Source organism: Dendrobates tinctorius, unplaced genomic scaffold (genome assembly GCF_039654945.1).
Source record: "Dendrobates tinctorius isolate UK_male_01 unplaced genomic scaffold, ASM3965494v1 ptg000156l, whole genome shotgun sequence".
Classification (NCBI taxonomy): Eukaryota; Metazoa; Chordata; class Amphibia; order Anura; family Dendrobatidae; genus Dendrobates; species Dendrobates tinctorius.
In genome coordinates this window covers 650,836-676,274 of record NW_027361823.1, presented here as the reverse complement: position 1 = coordinate 676,274, position 25,439 = coordinate 650,836, and the positions used below count along the sequence as shown (strand labels likewise).

At 44.0% G+C, this 25,439-nt stretch overlaps 1 protein-coding gene across 1 annotated transcript in view; it reads left to right on the top strand.

Moving 5' to 3' along the window:
- Positions 1-2,521: 2,521 nt before the first annotated feature.
- PLCE1 (phospholipase C epsilon 1) overlaps positions 2,522-25,439 on the top strand; it is a 579,770-nt gene continuing 556,852 nt past the window's right edge. Inside the window, exon 1 of the mRNA XM_073548121.1 lies at positions 2,522-2,681. The gene's annotated coding sequence lies outside the window, so the exon portion shown is untranslated. The remainder of the gene's footprint in view (positions 2,682-25,439) is intronic.

Here is a 25,439-nt window from a genome sequence, read left to right as displayed (position 1 = left end):
ACTGTCAGTGATTTGAGACTGGGACGGAGGTTCACCTTCCATCAAGACAATGACCCAAACGCATACTGCTAAAGCAACACTGGAGTGGTTTGAGGGGAAACATGTAAATATATGGAGTGGTCTAGTCAAATCCCAGACCTGAATCCAATTGAGTATCTGTGGTCATATTTGAAGATTAGTCTTCACCAGAGGAAACCATCTAACTTGAAGGAGCTGGAGCAGTTTTGCATTGAGGAATGGGCAAAAATCTCAATGACAAGATGTGGAAATTCCCTAGAGACTTATCTAAAGCGACTTGCGACTGTAATTGGAGGCTCTACAAAGTACTGACTTTAGGAGGGTGAATAGTTATGTGCACTGAACTTTTCAGTAATTTGATGCTATTTCTTGTTTGTTTCACAATAAAAAGAAAACCAAATGTTCACAGCAAGATATGATGCAAACCCTCGAGACAAACAGTGAAATTCCAGGTTGTGAGGTAGCAAAACACAAAAAATACCAAGGAGGGTGGATATTTTCACAAGCCACTGTACATTCTGGGGGAACCCACTCTTAGGGCTCGTGCACATGACAATATCTCTGGTCTGAGTGTGAGCCGACAAAATATTGGATTGCACTTGGACCAATGTTATCCTATGGGACAGTGCACATGTCCGATGTTTTTCCTCGGACCGAACCGGTCCAAGGAAAAAAAATCAAAGCATGCCCAAATTTGATATGCTATTCGGATTGCACTCAGCCATGCTAATCAATGAGTCTGTGAAAAACATCGTACTGCACTTGGATGACATTTGAGTGCAGTTTGGTTTCCATGGCATGACAAAAAAGAGGAGATGGAGAATTGTATTTATTTATTATGCAAGCGAATACACTGTGGAAAATTTGGTGCATATTTGCTACTTGTTAATGTACCCTCAAACTGCTGAAAAACTTATAAAAGTCTTCTTAATTCTTTCCCTTTTGTGAATCTGTAAAACAAGAGCATTTTATAGCAAATAAATGTTGCTTTACTGTGGAGGGGCATCTTTGTTTTGAGTATTTATGGCTGATACAGAATACTAAAGCTAAGTCCCTTCAGCAAGACTTTCTGGACCACCTAAGGGCTCTTTCAGACGTCCGTGATCACCGGTCCAATCTTGGATCACAACGCACGGACTGATCGTGTGTCTCCCAAAACTGAGCGGGACAGCTTCATATATATCTATGAGGCTGCCATACGCGGGATTGGGAGACGCGTGGTCAGTCCGTGCATTGTGATCCAAGATTGGACCGGTGATCACGGACTTCTGAAAGAACCCTTAGGGTATGTGCGCACGCTGCGGATTCTGCTGCGGATCTGCAGCGGTTTTGGTCCTGCGGATCCACAGCACTTTCTGTTGCGGTGTACAGTACCATTATAATCAATGGAAAATGAAATCTGCAGTGCCCACGGTGCGGAATTTTCCACGCGGATTTGCTGCGGTTTCAAATCTGCAGCATGTCAATTCTTTGTGCGGATTTCGCTGCGGTTCGGCACCTGCTCCATGGCAGGTGTCAAACCACAAGGGAAACCCACAGGCTAAATAGCAGAAAATCTGCGGTTTTCCCTGCGGATTTACATAAATCCGTGCAGAAAATTCAACAGCACAATCTGACAATCTGCAGCATGTGGACACACTCTTAGGATTTTTGTAGCACAGTAAGATAATGACCGACAGTATTTATGCCAACTCTACTACTATTAGGGTGGCTTCCTACATTCTTTTTTTCAGCATTTTGAAACTCTTTAAAAAGACATTGATTTCAAGTATTTTTTTTCCTACAAATGTTATTGTTGGCTTTTTTTTATGTTACAACAGTTTTTACATCTGTCTTCGGCTATGTGCCCACGTAGTTTTTAGTGCTGCAGATCTCTATCTGCGGATTTTGTAAAATCCGCAGGTCAAAAGTCCTGCGGTTTACCTGCGGTTTTGCCCTACGGTTTCTCACCTCACAATGGTGAAGGTAGGAAACCGCAGCAGAATCCGCACAAAGAATTGACATGCTGTGGATTGTAACCCGCGGAAAAATCCGCAGCATATGCACTGCATTTTTATTTCCATAGGAAATAAAGGTACTGTACAATGCAGCAGAATCCGCAGCGTGTGCACATACCCTTCAAGTTCTATAGCGAAGCTTCTATGTGTAAAAGCGTCCCAAAATTGTGCCATACCGCTGAAAAAAATCACAGTTGAATCTCGTTCCGTTTTTCTCGTACGTGAAAAAAAAAACCTGACGTCTGAATGAGCCCTTAGAGGGATCTTGGTCACCTCTGTACGGGTAATGAATACCGCTTTAAAATCATTCATTTCCTTTTCCATATAGATGACTTTGTGGAGTGGTGATAATGACCTGCTTCTTCTCAGTGTTGGATTTCTGTAGTGTTCTCCATCTCCCCTCATTATCTGCCCCACTGTCCACATGGCTTGGCAGGCTGATGACTACTAGTGAGGCTCTGGTAGCTCAGTGTTAGCTCAGACATTCCAATGCTGTGAGGCAGCAGTGAGGGCTGGTCACCCAGCCCAGCAATTACTGAGCCAGTAACACACCAAGGCTCCACTCATTCACAACACCAGGGATGCTATGGCTGGTGACTGCAGAAATGTGAGGCCGCCTTCACCCCAAGATCACCCATGGCTGTTGAGCCTGAGTGCTGCCCCAGGGTAAGAGACTGCACATCTGGTGCTGAATCATTAGTCACAGCTCCATTCACAGGTACATGTAGGTGCAGAATGTTGCTGATGAAACTACATTGTAACTTTCCGGAGCCCTGACTTATCGAATTCCGCTAGTTATTGGCCTCATTATTAGGGCGCTGTGCAGATTTAGCTTTTGCGCGAAAGACGCTGCAGCGATTGTTTTGATGCTTTTATATTTATTTGAATTTGTGTTTTTTTTGTTTTTTTTCTAATTTCTGGAAACGTGTAAAAGACATTGTGAGGGTCCGGCATAGCACGTACTCAATGGCTATCAAATGATCCGGCTTATTCCGCGAAGGTCCTGAGCCAAAATTAGAAGGAAGCTTATGATATTTGTGATGCAAAACAGGTGTCTAAGCTCGAAAAATAAAACCGGACTGGGGGGATTTATCATGCGGAGTCACCTTTTCCTTAGTCTCTTGTGATGTATTTTATGTGTATATAAATATTTGTATAGGTAAAATGAGCAGTTTGATTTTTTTTTTTTTTTTCACAATTGTTTTTCATGCAATTCTAAAAATCCAAGAGAAAGGAGGCAAACTGGGAAAATAAAATTCATCTTAAATTAAGGGACGCCTGCTGATAAGAGAATGAGAGATTGTCCGTGTTTCATCAAGAAAACTCTATTTTATTGTTTAGTTTACATATTTTCATCTGGGAGGCCATCTAGTCTGTCCGTTTTCATACATCTACACTAAAAAGAGTTTCCTAGATATATAATAAAAATGTATCCTGAAAAATCAGATGCCACTTGTATGTTCCGCGTGGGATCCTTTTTTTTTTTTTTTTTTTAATACGCATCCATAGATTTGAATGGGTGAGTCTCATCTGAAACTCAGAAGAAGGTGGTGCATGCTGTGATTTTATTTTTTTTTTTTTTAAAAATTGTTAACCTGAGCAGCCCTATTGAATAAAATGGGTCCGTTTGCTAACTGATCAAAAATCAGACAGAACTCATCCAATTTACACGCTCGCCTGCGTGAATCCTAAGGGCTCATTCAGATATCAATTTTTCTCCTGTACGGGAAAAAAGTTCTCCACCTTCTCCTTTGTGACAGTACATAACAATCGAACCATACTCTGATGTCATCCGAGTGCAGTCCAGTTTTTTTTCACTCACCCATTGGCTTGCATTGTCGATTTTTTTTTTGATCCAACCCTCGGCTCAAAATCAGACATGTGTCTGATATTTTTAAGGACCTATCACAGGTACTAGTGCTACCCCTGAAATCCACAGATAGCACTTGTAAGCGAAAATCAGACTTTTGAATTTTTCGCCCTGAGTCTGAGTTCTCATTTGCTTTATTATCTCTGGCTTTCTGTTTCATGATAAGAAGAAAAGCAAAAACTACAGAATGATGGCTCTGTAAGACAAAAAACACCAGCAGCGCCTTAGACAATTTTGACTTCACCATGGATTTTGTTGTGGTGCCCGTAATTTGCACAAAAGAAGCTGTGCTGCAGAATGTGCTACTCATTCAATTACAGTAAATACTAGAGCCACTTAATGCAGATGTGAACAGACCCTAAATATACAACTTAAAAATAGAATGAAACTCAAAATATGGTACAAAAAACACAGACACATGCATCCAAAACACTGGTGACACCGCTACCATTTTTGGCTTATCTGAAAAACACTGATGTCTGCCTTGATGTCTGTCACAATAATGCTCCCATTCTAATCCCGAGGCCTTAGCCCTTACCTCTGCACAAATCCGAAAAAGAAAAATTGTAATTTGCAGATCATGTCAATTTAGTCTGCAGATGATCTCCTCATTCTGAGGATGAGATTTTGTAAAACCCCATCACTCACAATGCCTCTATGGTAGTGCACAATGGACTCTGTGTACGATGTAACAGCAGCACATACACCTAGGCGGCATTACATCGAGGCCTATGTGTCTTTAGTTGGCAGAAACTTATATTATTTTGCCAAACTTTGTGTCGATATTTCTCTTTTTGCCCTTTGTCTGCGACTCTCAGTTTAGTAGGAGAAAGTGCGGCATAGACTCGTTCTGTTAGTTTCATAATAAATGATAAAGATGACAAACATCCATCTACTCAGCAGAAGGTCAGGGTTAGGAAAACAAGCAGAAGCACATCCCCACATGCTGGGAGGTTATTGACCCAGCTACTGCTGTCACAAATACAGTACTCAGCGTCACACTCAGTACAAGCTTCACTCCTGTAGGCCACGTTCACACGTGCAGTATTTTACCTCAGTATTTGTAGCCGAAATCTGCAGTGAAACAATCAGAGGAAAAGTGTAATAGAAAAACATCACCACTTTATCAACCCCTTTTACAACCTTTGATGTATCCTTACACTTAGGTTGGTAATTACTTATTGACCTTGGACACAGGGCCAGACTTGCCATCTGGCAATTCTGGCAAATGCCAGGAGGGACAGTCTGGTCGTGGGCTGCCTTGTCTGCTACATTGTTAACAGAATCGGTGTTATCAAGACACCCGTACTGACTCCGTCACTTAGGGTCCCGTCACACACACAGCGATCTCGCCAGCGTGATCGCTGTGTGTGACGGGGATCAGCGACCGCCCCCCCCCCCCTCCCGGTTATCGCTGATCGTGCTCGAGCTGCCTGGGCCGTTTTTCCATCGCTGGTCTCCCGCTGCCCAGCACGCATCGCTGCATGAGGCAACGAGAGATCAGCGACGCTGGTTTCTAATGTAAATGTCGAGTATCCAGGAGTCGCGCGGCTCCTAGATACCCGATGTTTACCTTGGAAACCAGCGTGTACGCTGGTTTCCAAGGTAAACAGCAGGTATCCAGGAGCCGGTCCTGATTGCTGGGGCTGTCTAACGATGTCCCAGCGATCCCATCCATGTCGGATCGTTTGTGGGATCGCTGAGACATCGTTATGTGTGACGGGGGCTTTACTCCAGTAGGCCACAGGTATCATCTATTTATGTAATTGCCTTGTAATGTTTTCATTTCCTGTTCTGTCCAGATGTCGCCGTATCCCAGAATGCCAAGCGGAGGAATTTCACCGACCGCCATATTAGGACACCCAAGTGATGGGTGTCTCAATATGGAAACTGCTGCTGGTACCAACCTATTGTGTGGTACCACCAGCGGAACACCGTCGCACCACACACACTCTATATTTCGTATGCACCACACACTCACGCAGCCTCTTGTACGGTACCACCAGCGGAACACCATCGCACTGCGCCTGCGCGAATTCCGCCCAGGCGCAGTGAATCATTCAGCTGATCCCGGCGGCAGATGAATGACGTGTCTACAGGCAGAGGAAGCCGGTTGTCATGATATCAGTGCTGGGTGACCGGCACTTCTGGGGTTAATGTTCTGATCGCAGTGCAGACTCTCACCTGCACCCCTGGGACCTATTAGGGTGGCCTCTCATTGGTTCTGGGGAGGCTTCTTATAACCTCAGGAAGCTCCGATTCCCCGTCGACAATACTTTCCGCCCTTGGCATTGTGTGGTGACCCCTGAGTGTGTTAGTGCTGTGTTCTGGTTGCTTGATTCTCTGTGTATGACTCGGTCTGTTCTCTGGATATCGCTTTGGATTCTGCTTGGTACCTTCTATGTCCGTTTGGTTTTTGATCTCTGCTTGGCCCTGACTGTCTGTTCTGTCTCATCCCTGGTACTGTATTGATATCTTGTGTATGATTTTTGGCTTTGTCTGACCTCCCGTCTGTTTATCCCTCCTGTACCTCGTTTGCCTGTATTGTGCCGGACCTCTGCTTTGCCTGAATGAGTTTTCTTCCTCCTCTGAAAGCAGGATGCTAAGCCCCACCCCCTTGCAGTCACATGACCGTTCACATGACCGTAGATCCTGTGCCAGCTTGCTAAACTTCTACATTCAGGTCCTGTGCATCTTTATTGTCCGGCTGTTCTTGTCCCCAGGGGTCCCTACGGTGTGGGTGAGTCCCTGCTTAGCGGAGGCTGTACGCCAGCACTGTCAGGACCCTGACACCGGTCACATTAAAGGGGTTTTCCCACGAACGAAAGTTAATTTTAAAATTGTCTGTGTCTGACCGTGTACGGAGCATACCACATCTCCTGGTCAGAGGAGGAAGCACTAGACAATACTGACATTATAGCAGGGGATCACAGAGGATTTATTTTGTGAGGTAAAATATTTCACTGACTGTTTTTAAACAATATTTTACCTCACAAAATGCATCCTCTGCGATCTCCTGCTGTAATGTCAGTATTGTCTTTTGCTTACTCCCCTGCCCAGGAGATGTGGTATGTTCTGTACACGGTCAGACACAGGGGTAAGAGAGACAGAGCACAGGGGAAGTCAGCACATGAGGGGAGAACACAGCACAGGAAGGAGGGAGACAGCAGACAAGGGGGATAGCACATGGGGTAGACAGGTCAAAGAAGAGAGCACAGACGGGAGAAGTCAGCACATGGGGAAAGACAGAGTGGATAGGTGGGTGAGCACATGGGGGGAGAGATTCTCAACGCTGCAAAGCCTGCCCCCATCGTGACATTACTGCCCTCCTGATGTGATAGCATCGGGCCTCCATCTAGTTAGATATATTTGTCTTGTAGTAAATCTTGCTTTCCTCCATCCAGGGTAATATTAGTAATATATCCCATCTGGTGCTTGGAATGGGGACAGCATGGGCCTGTGTGATTTCAAATGCCAGGGCTGAATTTCGGCCACAGTCCATACCTGGTTGGACGTATGGATATGTCCAGACGATTGTCACCAGTGTTCAGCTGACATGATAGCTGACACCCGGCAGTTTAACCCTCTAAACACTGCAATTGATATTGATCGCAGCATTTAGAAGGCAGGCAGAGGGAGGGGGCTACCTTTGCGATGTCATCGTGAGGGGTGATTGTTGCCATGGTGACCTGATGTCGTCATGACAACATCTGGATCACCAGGCTCTAGAAAATTAGTTAGATCATGCACTGCAGCACTGACAGTTAAAAAGCATAGCAACGCTCCTACATTGCTATACCTTATAATGCGATTAGAGCTGTGACAGTCAAAGTCCCATAGTGGGACGAAGTAAAAATATATATATTTGTACAAATAAATATATTTTTAAGAAAAAAAAGTATACATTTGGAGTCGCCTCTTCCGGAATTACCTGACCTATAAAACTGTTCCGCTAATTAACTCCTTCAGTAAACGCCATAAAAAAATACAAAAAAGAGGCAAAAAACAACGTTTTTTCATCATATCGCCCAACATAAAGTGGAATAAAACGTGATCAAAAAGACAAATGTAAAAATTGTATACTTGAAAACGTCATTTTGTCCCGCAAAAAAAAACAAGCCGCCATACAGCTCCATCAGTGGGAAAAAAAGCTATAGCTCTCTGAATAAAGCGTGGCAAAAATAATTTTTTTCTATAAAATAGTTTGGGTGTATGTAAAATCACCAAAACGTAAAATAATAAATGTGATATCGCTGTAATCGTACTGACCCGAAGTATCAATCTTACCACGCGTGGAATGGCTTAAAAAAACTATTCCTGACTTGCTGTTTTTTGTTCGTGCTCCCTCCCAAAAATTGGAATAGAAAGCGATGAAGAAATGTCATGTGCCCAAAAATGGTAAAAATAAAAATGTCAACTCATCCCACAAAAAAACAAGCCCTCATATGACTCTGTTGGCAGAAATATGGAAAATTATAGCTCTTAAAATATGACCATGCAAAAACTTGTTTTTGCAAAAAAGTGTCTTTTTATGTGACAGCAGCCAAACATAAAAAAATTATAAATCTGAAATTGTTCCGACCCGAAGAATAAAGTCGTGTAATCACTTATACCGCACGAGGAATGGCATAAAAAAAATATACTTCACATGCTGTTGATTTGTTTATTCTGCCTCCCAAAGATCGCCATAAGGTTTGCCGCACATTTATCCTGTGCTCTACGCTGAGCGCTTACACCAGGGTTTCCTTGTAAATCTCAAAAATACGTGATTCAGATGGAACCCCCGGTGGAAGATTCACTATAATGAGACAGATGGAGGCACTGTGGACACTGTCTGGTTTGTAATCCAGCAGTGTCCATCTTGTAAAGCGCTGCATAATATGTTGGCGCTATTTAAGCAAAGATTATTTAAGCGCAATCCACCTCAGTTTTATTCACCTCTGAAAAGGACAACGCTGAACAGAGGCAAGATGGACTCGAGTAACTCTGCTGCCTCATTATAGTGAATGGATTTCTCAGGGCTTTCATCTGAATCATGTCAGTTGGAGATTTAGATAGAAACCTCAAAGCAAGTGCTTAGCATAGAGCACCGGATACATGTGATCCCAAACATTTTGTCAAATGTTCCCAATAAAAAGCTTCAACTCAAGCCTCAAAAAACCCTCCCACTCAAGTCCATCATCTGCTAACGGAAATATAGGGGGCTTTCAAGATACCGGTAGTACAAACTTTCTGGAAAAGCGCTATGGCTCCTCATCCCCTCCAAAAGATAACCAGTGAATTCTCCCAAATCCAAATGCCCCCCTCCCTTCTGAGCCCCACAGTGTGCCTAAACCACATTTAGCGTTCACATGTTTGGCTTTTCTGTAGCAATGAGAGTTCACCTAATTTATGGGTGTATGTCTCCAGAAGCATGAATTGGGCCAAGTGTACTGGGTACTACAATAGCACGTTTACAATTTTCACTCAGAAACATCCACTCCTTGGTTCTGGAAAACACCCATGGTGTTAAAATCATCACTATACCTGTAGATAAATTCCCAAAGGGGTATAAGTTCCAAAATGTGGTCACTTGAGAGGAGTATGCTGCTCTGCAGTTAAGGTCTTTGTATAAGGAGCCTTCAAACTATTCTAGGAAAATCTGCGCACCAGGAGGCATATAGTGGACCATCTCTTCCAAGTCTCGCTGTGTGGCTAACCAGTGCTTACAGCCACACATGGGATATTTCCACGTTCAGCAGAAAATGTATGACAAATGTTGGTGAAAATAATATAACAAAATTTGTGTTTACAAATCTAATTATTTTTTCTTCACTGCCTAATGGTTTAAAATTCTGTGATGCGCCTGTGGTGTCAATATGATCACATGCATCCCTAGATGAATTAATTGAGGGGTGCAGTATGTAAAATGGGGTCACTGTTGGGGGGGCTCTGCTGTTCTAGCACCTCAGGGTCTTTCCCATTGGGACATGGCACCCGCAAACCATAAAAGTAAAATCTCCACTAAATTTTGGTGCTCATTCCCTCCTGAGTTTTGCAGTGTGCCTCCAAAAGTAGTTCTGGATTACATGTAGGGTATTGGCGCAGTCAGGAGATATTGCACAAGAAACTAAGGTCCATTTTTTCCTATTAGCCCTTATAAAATTTTAAAATTTGAGTCTAAAACTAAATTTTAGTAGTAAAAATGTAATTATTCGTTCTTCACTGCCCAATGGTATAACTATCTGTAAGGTACGTGAGGTGTTAACATGCTCACTGCACTCATAGATGAATTCATTGATAAGTTTGGTTTATGAAATTGTCACTTATTGGGGTTTCTACTGTTCTGGCACCTCAGAGGCTCTGCCAATGTGACATGGCACCCGCAAACCATTCCATCAAAACAAACTCCAATATGGCGCTCCCTCCCTTTTGAACCTTGCACTATGCCTCATAAGTAGTTTTCAACCACATATATGGGATATCTGTGTGCTCGGGACCAATTGCACAACAAATTGTATTATGCAATTTCTCATATTAGCTTTGTGAAAAAAAAAAAAAAAAAATGTGGCTAAAAGAATGTTATATTTGTGGGGAAAAATGTGTTGTTTTTTTTTTGTTTTTTTTTTTTTTTTTTTAAATTTCACAGCTCAACGTTAAACTTCTTCTCTGCGACACATATCGGCCATTTACTACAACGCTGGTCACTGTCTCACAATTATTAATGTAATTAATCCAGAGACGTCGCATATTGCGATCACATTATAAAGCGATGGTGCTATCCCCCAAAGTAACGGCTGCTGTTAGGTGGGACTAGTCGATTATGATATTAGTTTGAGATTCACTTTCTGACCTAAACATTAAACCCCAATTATTTCATACATTTCTCATTTATTCCAAATAAGTGAAATGGGCTTAAGTAGAAACAGAAGGGAGCACCCGGATTACCGGTTACCAGGATTGCAGGATCTCTGCTCATTAATCAGAGGCTGCAGTTTGGTCAGGGAATGCCGACATCTCCAAGGGCAGTGGGGAAGGAAATAATGGAGATTGTCATCTGAATATTCTGCCCAATATAAGGCTTAATATTACTGGGAGTCATAGGTCTGTTCTTATATTACCGAAATGGCACAAAACCTTTGTACTGTTTGGCTGATAAATGTGGTAAAAGAGTGTAGCCAGATTATAGCTGAGTCCGCTGTATTTCTGAGGGTTGTGCTCCCTCCACCCCCATTGCTATGATTGACAGACTATTTCCTCTGCTTTCTTTCATTATTAGTGGCCAAACATCACAATATTTTTATGCTTTTTTTGTCTGAGAAAGTGGACCTGTAATATGGAGCCCTTACATTGGACAGGATAATCAGATGAGTTTTCAGAACTTGGACACTTATTGCTGTCCTCCTGCTCTCCCTCCTTCATATTCATGGATGTGTAATTGGCTAATATCATATTTACAGGTGAGCCATCAGACTGTTACATCACTTTCCTTCCCTCAATTACGTTACCTGTATAACATCATGTAAGAGCAAAGTGCTCCCTCTGCCTATGAGATCTATAGGGTAATGGGTATATATGTTTAAATCATAAATTCCCTAAAAATTACTTTATTTATTCATGATTAAAAACCAGATAAACTGGTTCACACCAAAACAATGTGACCACACAAAAAACAACAAATAAACAGTGTCCCAAAAATTAAGATATAAAATGGGGATTTTCTAGAAGTCCCTACTGATATAACTAGGCTCACACCTTCCTGGCTGTGGAGGTTGGCACCCTAGGAGGAGCGTTGTGGCGCCCCCGCTCTACGATGGCTGACCCTAGGGACCCTGATGGCTGTCATGGATTGCCGAATTTGTTCAATATTGTTTTTAAGACTGGGGTCTAGGGTTCCCTCATAGACACAGGATTGATCTCTGTTTAGTTCTAGGGGTCCCTTGAGAACATTGGGCAGAATGGTTCCCCTAGTGGCTGTCGGGCACATCAGGGTTAATTGCTTTCCACAGTTTCATTGTGCTGTTTTATACTCTCACATTTATTCCCCTACTGCTCCTCCCTGGAGAGAAAATCCCTGTAAATAAACCTTAACTCTTGGTCTGTCTCGGATCCATGGCGACATCCTCAGTACCTGCAGCTTATTACAATTTCTCCTCTGGTAGTTCCTCAGGAGAGTGGTGATGGTTAGCTGGTATTGACCTTTCACTTTGGTAATAGTTTGTTCTCCGTAGCCTCAGTAGAGCTATGTATTACCCTATCTATGGGTATATGTCGGAGGGAATGTCCTTCAGTTCACAAATACTTCATGTTAGCTGCAGTAATAAGCACAGCCCAGGCCACTATTGCTCTAAAGCCGTAGAGTATTGTCTTCAGGAACTATGGATGGTCATTGAGTTCCTGTATTCTCTGGTGGATTTGTCTATATGATCAATAGGCTGGATGATTCAATAGCCAAGGTCAGTGTTCAGTGAACCAACAATAAATGATGACAAATTTGACATCAGATAATTTTGATGGTTGTAGTTTTTGTGGCATGCTGAAAATGTGTTCAGATACTCGAGGTACTGAATATACAAAATTACTGGTTTCCTTATGATAATTTTACGAATGTACAGTTTGTCAGATATTCACCAACTGGAATCTAAGTCAATGTCTTCTAGACTCCTTTATTGGGCATAGTCTATATTTCCTGATGTAGCACATGCGAGACTCTGAATAGGCATTGTCGGGTGACTACAGAAGGCTCATTGCTGTATACTTGTGAGGGAGTCAGTATCTGCTGAGTCGATTTCTAGAGTGGACCCTCTGGGTCGTGGCACCCACCCACCTAGGGCGAGCTAGCCTTGTGAGGAACCACCCCCTATACAGGAAGTGTCAGGGGCAAAACCAAGGGGGTGAGTCACCACGACTGCTGGAACCAGACAGCCGGCTCAAGGAAGACACAAGTGCAAGTGTCTGGCAACAGAGAACGTGCAGGGTACAAGACAAAGCGTGGTCACAGGGATTTTTCAATAAAGCGTGGTCTCAGGGTTTAATCAGGTTCAAGATGTGATAACAAGGACAAAGTGATACATAGCAAGGCGCGTGCGAGGGCACGCCAAGGTCAAAGGCATGATACATACTAGATGGCACGCCAGGGTCCCGACAAGGGCTAGATGGCATCGGACTCCGGATATCTGGCAACGATCGACAGGCTCTGGACATCAGGCTGCGGACATCAGCTCCGGACATCAGGCCGCAGTCATCAGGCTCCAGACCTCTGGCAGTGATCGGCAAGCTCAGGACATCCGGCAGGCAAGCCAGGATTCAGGCAAGGAGGCACGTCAGAGTTCAAGACATGGTGTGTGTTAGTAGACACGCCAAGGTCAAAGGCAGGTTTCGAGGCAGGATGTGTGCTAGGGGGCACACCAGGCTCCAGGGCAGGGTTCAAGGCAGAGTGCATACTAGGGGGCACACCAGGGTCCAAGGCAGGGTGCAAGGCAAAGCATGTGCTTGGGGGCACACCAGGGTTCAGGCTAGGGCAAGGGCCTGTGCATGCTAGGAGGCACGCCAAGGTTCAGGATAGGGCCTGTGCGTGCTAGAGGGCTGGCCAGGGTTCATGGCACGGCCTGCGCATACTTTAGAGAAGCACGGGGAGGTATGCCAAGGAACAGGCTATGGCCTGCACATGCCAGGAGGCACTCCAGAGTTCATAGCAGGATCTGCGCGTGCTATAGAGAAGCATGGGGAGGTATGCCAAGGAGCAGGCTAGGGCCTGCGCGTGCCAGCAGGCATGCTATGCACAGTGCAGAGACAGCGTGAGTGCAAGGAAGCACAGAGAGCACGGCTGGGGCACTGGCTAGCTGGTCTGGCTGCGGCTCCGACAGGCAGGCATGACTAAGGCGAGCACGGCTGAGAAACAAAAGGCGGATACAGCTAAGTCACTGGCTGACAGGTGGGTGAGGCAAGGCCAGGCGCATGCAAAGGGCATGCTGAGAAACAAGGCAAGGCAAAGTACATAACAAGGAGCTGAACGTAGGCTGAAGCACAGAGCCGAGTACAAGAAAGAGAAGCGGAATGTATGCTAGAGCCCAGAGCTGGGTCAAGACGTACTAGATGCAAGACATAGAGCAGAGTACAGACAGGTAGCGGAACGTATGTGTAGTGTGTGTGCCGACTGGGGGGGTGGTCCCTTTCGGCTGCGGAACAGACGGGAGACGGATGCAGAAATCCATTCAATCAGGTCCAAACTTTATTAGGTGTCCTTTTGACATCCACTGCAGATACAACAGCTTCTGCTCCCTGGCCTGGGTACCTGTCACCTTCCTTCAGCTTCTGTTCGAGAAGACCCCTGGGTTCCTTCACTGAGGCTGCCATTAGGCCCCCGACCGAGTCTGCCTTCGACTACACCTACTCGCCTCACTCTTCGGTGTCCAGCCATCCGGCACACCCGACCTCCTTTAGTCACTGCCGTCCCGTCCTGCAGCTCTCCTTTCAGGGTCACCCCCTTCTCTTAGTCACCGTCTCCTTCTCTTCTGTCTTTCCTGAGCTTCTCCTTCCTCTGTCCTCTCCTGAGCTCTTCCCGCTTCTCTCTTCCTCCTGGGTGTCTGCCCTTCCCCCGGGACTCTCCTCCCTTATATCTCCTCCTTCTGGAAATCCCCTTCTCAGTCCCATAACTTCGCCCACCACGACTATGTGGATTCTCTAGCCTAAGGCTGCTGTTAAGTCCTTTTCTCACTATTCTGTCTCCATCTTGTGGCCAAAACTCGGTACTACACAGTCTTTTCCCAATTCTAGCTGTTGTCCCTCACATACATATACAATTCAGAATAAAGCATTGTATACATCATCCTCTTCATCAGACAAGTCCATAGGTCAGTCCACCCCCTACATATGCTGAGGCACAGAGCCGGGTACAAGGGAAAAACCGAGCATATGCCAGAGCACAGAGCCGGGTATATAGCAAAGCACAGAGTACAAGGCAGGGCTTATGCTAAAGGAGCACGGGAAGGCAGAATACAAAGATAAGACTTAAAGCAGAGTACATGGCCAAAGCGCGTACAGACCGCACGGCAAGGCTCAGTACGGAAATAGGCTTGTGCAAGAGAGCACGATAGGGCAGAGCAAAGGAAGGAAGCAGAGCTTGTGCTAAAGGAGCACAATAAGACAGAGTACAGAGAAGGCACACAAGGCAAGGCACAGGACATGAGGCAAGATACAGGACACAAAACAAGGTACAAAACACCAGACGAAGACAAGACACCGACGAAGTACAGGACAAGGACAAACACAGGACACCAGACAAAGTACAAGCACAGACCGTATATGAAGAAGCACAATAGGGCATAGTGCAGGGGCACAGAATACAGGGAGCAACCGAGCACACCAAACAGCCTAGCAGGGAAGCAACACGATACTCAGGCCCTGACCATAGGAAGGGGCGGTCTGATATAGGGCATTAGCACCTGGACTTTCGGGTCAGGACCATGAGGGAACTTCCGGGTCAGGTCCTCCAGAACCATAGAGTGGATCGCTGGGTCAGGTCCTCCAGAACCATAGAGTGGATCGCTGGGTCAGGTCCTCCAGGACCATAGAGAAGATTGCTCTGCCTGCTGCAGTCCTATGGTCCTGGAGGACCGAATCCAGCAGAGACGGGCGCGCACACAGCAACGGCATGCAGCCATGAGGTAAAGCACATATGCGCACAGCAACGGCATGCAGCCATGGTGAGGTACGCATGCACACTAGTGATGATGATGATGATGTCTTTGGGCGACAGCAGACACACAGCGGAGGCACTGGCTGGGCAGTCTACATCTTGAGCCAGGCAAGTTAGTCAGTGGATGAGGGGGAAGACTATGTTGGGGAGGAGAATGCTTCTCGGGGGGGCAAGAGAAAATGTTGGCCTGCCAAGGTCAGGTACAGGGTTTGTGCGAGACTGGAGGGATGTGGATTTGGCAGAAAGTGCTCCTCCACCCACCACTGTCAGTGCATCATTGACACCTGGAACATTGGCTCACATGTGTGATTATCTCTTGCGGATCCCAAAAAGGGCCCCCCACATTGTCAAAATTATGAAGGATGACGACTACTGGTTCGCCAGCATCCTCAATCCATGCTATAAAGGCAAATTACAGAACATCATGCCACAGGAGAACCTAGAGCTAATATTGGCGAACAAACAAGCAACTCTGGTAAACCGTTTGTTAGAGGCATTCCCAACACACAGCAGCGGTGCAGGTTCTGCCACGAGCTGTACTGGGCCAAATGGAAGAGTGTTTGTGGTGCACACAGCCGAACTGGTGTTGGAGACAGGGGTTTCATGACCATGCTGTGGACTGATTTCTCGAGGACCACTCACATGACTGTTAATACTGAATCGATTGCAACAGACAGGAGACAGCAGTTATGGTTCAAAATTACCTCTCCTCCCCTATCGATGTTCTCCCTCACAGTTCATTCCCCTTTGACTACTGGGCCTTTAAACTGGACACCTGGCCTGAATTGGCACAATATGCCTTACATTAACTCGCTTGCCCTGCTGGTAGTATGCTATCAGAAAGAGTCTTCAGTGCTGCTGGATCAATCCTGACAGAAAGAAGGACCCGGCTGTCGACCCAAAATGTTGGTGATCTCACCTTTATTAAAATGAACCATGCCTGGGTTTCAAAGGATTTTGTACCACCTTCCCCTGATGACACATAGGTTGCCAGCAAAATGGCTCGCTTTGTCCTCCTCTTCCTCCAACTTGTGCAATTCCAGCCTACACCTCAACATATGCCAGTTTTTCCACCTCCCTAACTGGGCTGTACCCCCCCAGGGCCGGCATCGGCACCTAGCGCACACAGGCAATTGACACCGTCGTACTATGAGGGGCCCTGTGCCAGTGCCGTCGCCCATGAGTGGGCCCCCCTGCTTGCTCAGAGCACCAGCACTTGCAATACTTACCTCTCCCTGCTCCACCGCTGTGACCTCTTCCGCGTTTCCTGACAGTGATATTCAGGTCAGAGAGCGCGATGACGTCACGTCTGTACGCCCTCTGCCTGAATAGTTCAAGTGCAGAGAGCTGGAAGATGGTGACCCCGAGGAGTCTAGAGTAGAGCGGTGCTCAGTGAGGAGAGGTATTTCATTTTTCTAATGTTTGGAGCAATATATGGGGAGCATTATACACTGGAGAATTCTATATGGGGCCCATCATACACGTGAGCATCATAGATAGGGCCCATTATACACTGGAGCATCATATGGGGCCCATTATATATGGAGCATTATATGGGCCCATCATACACTGGAGCATTATAAATGGGGCCCATCATACACTGGAGCATCATCCATGGGGCCCCTCATACACCTGTTCATTATAAATGGGGCCCATCATACACTGGACCATTATAAATGGGGCCCATCATATACGGGGCCCATTATACACTGGAGCATTATAAATGGAGCCCATTATATATGGAGCATTATACACTGTTTGTATAATTATTATTAGGCAAGTTGTATTTCAGAGGAGAATTCTTTTTATTATTGAACAACAACTATGTTCTCAATCAACCGAAGACTCATAAATATCAAAGCTTAATATTTTTGGAAGTTGGAGTGGGTTTTTTTTTAGATTTGGCTATCTTAGGAGGATATCTGTTTGTGCAGGTAACTATTACTGTGCAGAATTATTAGGCAACTTAATAAAAACCAAATATATACCCATCTTACTTGTTTATTTTCACCAGGTAAACCAATATAACAACACAAAATTTAGAAATAAACATTTCTGACATTCAAAACAAAAAAAAGGGACCAATATAGCCACCTTTCTTTACGATGACACTCAAAAGCCTTCCATCCATAGATTCTGTCAGTTGCTTGATCTGTTTACGATCAACATTGCGTGCAGCAGCCACCACAGCCTCCCTGACACTGTTCCGAGAGGTGTAATGTTTTCACTCCCTGTAGATCTCACATTTTATGGGGGACCACAGGTTCTCTATGGGGTTCAGATCAGGTGAACAAGGGGGCCATGTCATTATTTTTTTCTTCTTTTAGACCTTTACTGGGCAGCCACGCTGTGGATTATTTGGATGCATGTCATGGAGCATTGTCCTGCATGAAAATCATGTTTTTCTTGAACGATACCGACTTCTTCCTGTACCACTGCTTGAAGAAGGTGTTTTCCAGAAACTGGCAGTAGGTCTGGGAGTCGAGCTTCACTACATCCTCAACCCGAAAAGGTCCCACAATTTCATCTTTGATGATACCAGCCCATACCAGTACCCCACCTCCAACTTGCTGGCGTCTGAGTCAGAGTGGAGCTCTCCGGCCTTTATTGATCCAGCCTCGGCTCCATCCATCTGGCCCATCAAGAGTCACTCTCATTTCATCAGTCCATAAAACCTTCCAAAAAAACTGTCTTAACATATTTCTTGGCCCAGTCTTGACATTTTATCTTATGTTTCTTGTTCAAAGGTGGTCGCTTTCCAGCCTTCCTTACCTTGGCCATGTCCCTGAGTATGGCACACCTTGTGCTTTTTGATACTCCAGTAACATTGCAGCTCTGAAATATGGCAAAACTGGTGGCAAATGGCATCTTGGCAGCTTTACGCTTGATTTTCCTCAATTCATGGGCAGATATTTTGAGCCTTTTTTTATCAACATGCTTGTTGCGACCCTGTTGGCTATTTGCCATGAGACGCTTGATTGTTCAGTGATCACGCTTCAAAAGTTTGGCAATTTCAAGGCTGCTGCATCCCTCTGCAAGACATCTCACAATTTTTGATTTTTCAGAGTCCGTCAAATCTCTCTTCTGACCCATTTTGCCAAAGGAAAGGAAGTTACCTAATAATTAAGCACACCTTATATAGGGTCTTGATGTCATTAGACCACACCCCTCCTCATTACAGAGATGCAAAATTTCTGATTTACATAATTGACAGTTGGCTTTCAAGCCTATACAGCTTGCAGTAGGACAACATGTAAAAAGGATGATGTGATCAAAATACTCATTTGCCTTATAATTCTGCACACAGTGTAAGGCCCATCATATACTGGAGCATCATCCATGGGGCCCATCTTGTACTGCAGCATCATATGGGGCCCATTGTAAATGGAGCATTATATAGGCCCATCATACAATGGAGCATCATCCATGGGGCCCATCATATACTGGAGCATCATCTGGGGCCCATCATATACTGGAGCATCATATGGGGCCCATTGTATATGGAGCATTATATAGGCCCATCATACGATGGAGCATCATCCATGGGGCACATCATATACTGGAGCATCATATGGGGTCATTCTGTATGGGGCACCATATAGGGTATGGAGCACTATATGGAGCACATATGGGGCCTATTCTGTATGAAGCAATATATGGAGCCCATTCTGTATGGAGCAATGTATGGGGTCCATCATATACTGTATGGAGCTTGATATGCGACTCATTATACTGTATGGAGCAATATGTGGGGCTCATTCTACTCTATGGGGACCGTCCTATACTGTATGGCACCTTATATGGGTACCATCATATACTGTAGCATTATGTGGAGCTCATCATATACTGTATGGAACATTATATGGGACCAATTATTCTGTATGGAACAATATATGGGGCTCATTATTCTGTATGGCGCACTATGTGGTGGCCATAATACTGTATGGAGGAATATACTGTCCGGTTTTTGAGCTATTGTAGAATTTAAAATAGATATCAGTCATGTAATGTAAGAAGTGAAGTATTTGTCATTGCACTATACCAATATTTCTCTGCTGTATCGGAGCATCATGAATTGTGTTGTGTTAAAGGGGCCCACTGACAGTCTTTCGCCCGGGGCACATGAAAACCTGGAGCCAGCCCTACCCCCCCCACAACTTTAGCCAAATAACCCCCTGTTTTCAATGCCTAACTATTATTATAAAGTAAATTAAGGTTGACATGCTTAGTAATAAGAATTGATGTCGTTGGCATTGAAATGGGCACCGTAGGTGTGTTTACTGTCCTCCACTCCCTGCCGACCTTGGTTCCCCATTGACTTGCATTGGGTTTCGTGTTTCAGTCGGACCCCCGACTTTTCCCTATAGTCGGCCGATTTCGTTCGACCCGACTTTTGAGAAAGTCGGGTTTCATGAAACCCGACTCGACCCTAAAAAAGGCAAAGTCGCTCATGTCTAGTCCTAATTTTAGGTGGACGTTCCTGATTATTTGTAATGTCTTGTCCATCTGATGTTGCCTGTTTCATTCTCACCAGGAATAAGTTACACTAGTTTTATAGGTTTTAATTTACTTTTTGCTTAATTATTTTGCATAGGGCAATGATTATATATAATATACAGTATATTTTAGTTCTTTTGTGTAAAATGTAAAGGAAAGTATATTAAATATAGATATAAAATATATTTCTGCTAATTTTATTAAAAACACAATTCTAGTGCAGAAGAGCCAGATATCAAGAGTTTCCAAAAAAAGGGATTTTCCAAGTAGAGCCTGTGTTTTGCAAGTCTATATTATAGCTCCACATGGTGTATTACACCTCTCCCTGTATGTTGAAAGGAGAGTCTCCATAACTAAGCTACAGTATGGAGATTTATGACCACAGGTGAGTTCATTACAGCTTCACACATATCTTTACTCAGCGATTCAAAGCTTCTGGGTTACAGCAACCTGACTATAACACTATTATACAAAATTAGATCATTAATGAATGACTAGCTGGGCAGATCTTACATTCTGCAGGCTGGAAAAGCCGGGTACCCACCATTATATCAAATGTTGTGATATATAAAATGTATTTAGCATGCAGAAACAAAGGAAAATTATTAGCAGTGTTCTAGAACAACAGTTCATTTTTACATAATACTGTTTCAATTCAATTGATATTAAAGGGAACCTGACAGCTGATGGAAAACTAAAACAAAAATATACTAGTGTTGGGTTCAAAAAATTATAAACCAAAACATAAAAACCCTAAAAATTAATTTTTATTACTCAGTGTCTAAAAATATATCCATATTTGAACCACTCTCACTGTTTTAAAAGTCAGATCTACATGACAAGGGGTATATACAAGAAAAACAAGGCGAACCTGACTGCTGATACATGGCTTGCTAATCTAAGGGCAGCATGTATCAGGCACTGGCTGCATGATTTCAGCTGTATAAGATGTATGAAAAACTGTGGTGGGTTTAAGATCTGCTGGGGATTGAGCCGCATGGGAGACTAGGACAGGCGGGTCCTCAGCGTCTTGTTCCTACCCTAGAATGACAGGTCTCGCCTTAAACAGGCACGCTGAAAGAGACCTGTCACTGTATGGGAGCTGGTGGGGAGAAGCCATCTGTCCGACTAGTCTCCTGTACGGCTCAGTCCCATTCAGCTATTGACCTATATTTCACTCTGAAATCATGAAATGGCTAAAATCATGCAGCCAATGTCAAATACATTCTACCCGTGGCCCGGGCAGCCATATACAGTGTCGGACTGGGGTGCCAAGGGCCCACCAGTAACATTGACTTTGGGGGCCCACTTTTCACCTGCATACAAATATTACACTGCCCTCATTCACAAATTTACCTATATATCTATATAATAATAAACAGGGTAGTTTGGTTAATGAATGATGAGATGCTGTTTTTTTCTGTACAGAGTAAAACATGTGAATTATGCCAAGTTCTGCCATTACAGTGGGGTTGGGGGCCCATGTCTGAACAGGGGCCCCTGGGCGATTCCCCTATGGGCCAGTCCGAGCCTGGCCAAATATCAGCTGTCAGGTTCCCTTTAAATGGGTTGCCTGATAAAGAAAAAAAAAATGTAATGTATGTATGTTCTTAAAATAAACTGTTGGTGGCATACCACCTTCCAGCACCCCTGCAGTGGAGGCCGCTCCCGAGGTCTGTGCTGACTCTGGAAATGACACTCAGGGTACTTTGTTCGAAAGTTAGAGGACTGAAGCAGCCTGTGATTGACTGCAGCAGTCAGGTGACAAGAAGCGCAAGTTATTGCTTTTTTTTAATGGTCTGCTCTTATAGCAATAATGAGAAACCATAAAATATACAACTATTTCAGCGCCCCGCAATCACGTTATGGCGCATCACGGTGTGTGGTAAATAATGCTGTCTCGGACACCCCCCCCCCCCCCCCCAAAGAAGCCCAAGCGAAACACGCATCAGGGATATACACACTTGGTTCTAGCACAGGGAGTAGTAATTGGTAGGCAACAGTACTTGACCATACACTGACTCTGAATCTTCATCCTAACTTCTTAGGGTGTGTTTTGGTCCTGCGAATCCAAACTGATGCGGTGTACAGTACCATTATAATCAATGGAAAACAAAAACCGCAGTGCCCACGGTGCGGAATTTTCCACGCGGATTTGCAGTGGTTTCAAGTCCGCAGCATGTCACATCTTTGTGTGGAATCCACTGCGGTTTTACACCTACTCCATTGTCCAGGTGATAAAACGCAGGGGACAACCGCAGGCTAATCCGCAGATAAACCGCAAAATCCGCACGGAAAATTCCGCAGCAGAATCCGCAGCGTGTGCACACACCCTTACCATATTATTTACTGAGCACTGGTCATGTTTTGCCTTTTTTGTCACTGTGGACATTGCCATGGGTCTAATCTTCGGTATGGATGAATAATTCTGTAGTTATTTTTGGCGCTTTTGCCCCTCCATACATTGTGCATTGTACCATGGTGTTTTTGCTTGAGTCTTCACCTTTGATTCAGATTTTATTTTCCCTTTTTATTATTATTTCCTGTCATTCTAATTAAATTTGTAATTTGTTGTTGGCTGCATGACTCCATGTTTTGTATGACATATACTATTTGTTGGTAGGATTTTCCTAGTTACCAGAAGTGATAACAAGTCATCACTAATTCACAAAGTGGTTACGCTCACCATGTAGACAATTTTTATATGCAGCTTAACCCCTTCACGACCAAGCTATTCCTATTTTTTTTTTTGTTTTTGTTTTTTCCTCCCCTTCTTCCAAGAGTCATACCCTTTTTTTCCATCGTTATGGCCATAAAAGGGCTTTATTTTGCGGGACGAGTTGTATTTTTTGAATGACACCATTCATTTTATGTGATGCACTGGGAAGTGGGAAAAACAAGTGCATAGAAATTGCAAGAAAAAGTGCAATTCCACGAATGGATTTGGTTTTTTTTATTTAGCATGTTCACTATACAGTAAAACTGACCTGTCAGTATGAGTACACACATGCCAAACATGTATAGTTGTGATTTTTTTTTTTTTTTTTAAATGGTGAAGAAGAAAAAAAAAAATCGGTAAATTGAACAAACAAATTGCTTTTTTCACCCTTTTCTGAGAAAATTTTCCGTTTTTACGATATAGGGTTGGGTGAGGTCTTATTTTTTTGCGCCATGAGTTGACATTTTCATTGATACCATTTTGGGCTAGCTACAATGTTTTTGTTGCCTCATATTGCATTTTATTGCTATGTTGCGGAGGCCAAATAAATGTAATTCTGGCGTCTTCAATTTTTTTTTCTCATTATGCCATTGACCAATTGGATTTATCAAATGTGTTTACGTATTCCTGGATCTTTATTGAAGTATCTGGGCCACATTGCAAAATCTCCAGAGGTCTCCAGCTACCATTATTCTTTTAGAATTGGTTTGCTTACTTTTAGGCCCTTTCCATCTCCATGACTCTCGGGTAGCTACTAATTCTTCAGTTTTTGTTCACATCAGACTTGTGCCACGTGTCTGTAAACTTTAAAGTACAAAGTCTGAAATCCATGTGGGGTTCTCAGTAGTGATGAGTGAACGTGCTCGCCACTACTCGTTTCTTGCCCGAGTATCACGGTACTCGGCGAGCACCGAGCATTTCTGGGATAACTCAGCAGGAACTCGGGTCTCCACCCAGCTTTTTGGTGGTCTTTAGAGACCCAATCACGAAGCAGGGATTGTCTGCCAGGCAATGAAACGCCGCAGCCATCTTTGTTGTGGCCGTGCAGTGATTGGCTGGCCGCACAGCATCATCAAGGGTATAAGAGATCCGATGCCGCCCTGCTCAGCGCATTCAGTTCCGGATTGAGATAGCGTAGGGAGAGCTGCTGTCTTGATAGGGTCAGAATTGGGGATATATTAGTCAGTGTGGGGTCTACCATCCTAAATTACTCAAATCCAGCTAAACAAACAGTCCTTCTAAGGACTAATTCCGGAGTATATATACTTGTACGTCGCTCTATACATATCAGTGCAAGGCCTGCAGGCACTGTGTGTGTATATAGATATCATTGCATACATCAAGAGGGTCCATTCCCTTTCTGTCTGCTGCTGCTGCTACCTATAGGATATATTGACCGTATATACCTAGCCCCAGGTCTAATTGGCTAGGAAAATTTTTTTGCCAGGTTAATAGAGATTATTTTATTGCAAAGCAATCCAGAGCCCCTTTTTTTTCTGCATTTGCTTTTTGACACTGCACAATACAGCCAGATCCTTTTCCTAGCACAGTGTGAAAATCCAGCAATTTTAAAGGGGTCCTAAAAATAGCTTTTGAGTGCACAGAGAAATCTTTCATTTTTATGTGTTACAGTAGAGTAAAAAAAAAATTTTTGAGTGTCTTGCACAATTTCTTGACACCATTTTGCTGAACACAAAAAAATACATACAGGCCACAAATTTTACAGTGTAGTATATCTGTGACACGCCTCATCCATCCATCTGCTGAAAAATTGGGCATTTTAGGCCTAAATCCCATATTTTTGCTTTCTGTCACTCTAGTTATATACAGCACTATTTTGCCTTTTTTTAAAAAAAAAAAAACAGGCCACATACATGACAGTGTGGTATCTCCGTGCTAGGCCTCATATATCTTCGTTGTCAAAGTTTGACCATTTTAGGCTGCCGGTATTTCAGTGTTTTCATGTCTGTCACTCTAGTTATGTACAGAACTATTTTGCTTTTTTAAGAAAATAAAGGCCACATATTTGGCAGTGTGGTATCTCCGTAACAGGCCTCATTTATCTGTGCAAAAAATTTGGCCATTTTAGCCCTACATATTCTAGTGTTTTTGCAGTCTGTTACTGTACTTATTGACACAAATTTGATAAGCAAAAAAACATTTTTAACTACAGTTCAGATAGGTTAAAGTGTCATTTTGTAGTGAACTTGTATAATATTCTAGTCCATTTACAATGGGCAAGGCGTGTGGCAAGGGATGCAGAAGTGGACGTGATGATGATGGTGCATGCCGAGGCAGAGGCCGTGGGCAAGCTGAAACTGGGCCACCCAAAACACCCACATCTTCTCGATGGACCTTAGTAGAATCATAGAATCGTAGAGTTGGAAGGGACCTCCTGGGCCATCTGGTCCAACCCCGTGCTCAAAGCAGGATTCGCTAAATCATCCCAGTCAGATGTCTGTCCAGCCTCTGTTTGAAGACTTCCATTGAAGGAGAACTCGCCACCTCTCGTGGCAGCCTGTTCCACTCATTGATCACTCTAAATGTCAAAAAGTTTTTTCTAATATCTAATCTGTGTCTCCTCCCATTCAGTTTCATCCCATTGCTTCTAGTCTTTCTTTGTGCAAATGAGAATAAAGTTGATCCTTCTACAATGTGACA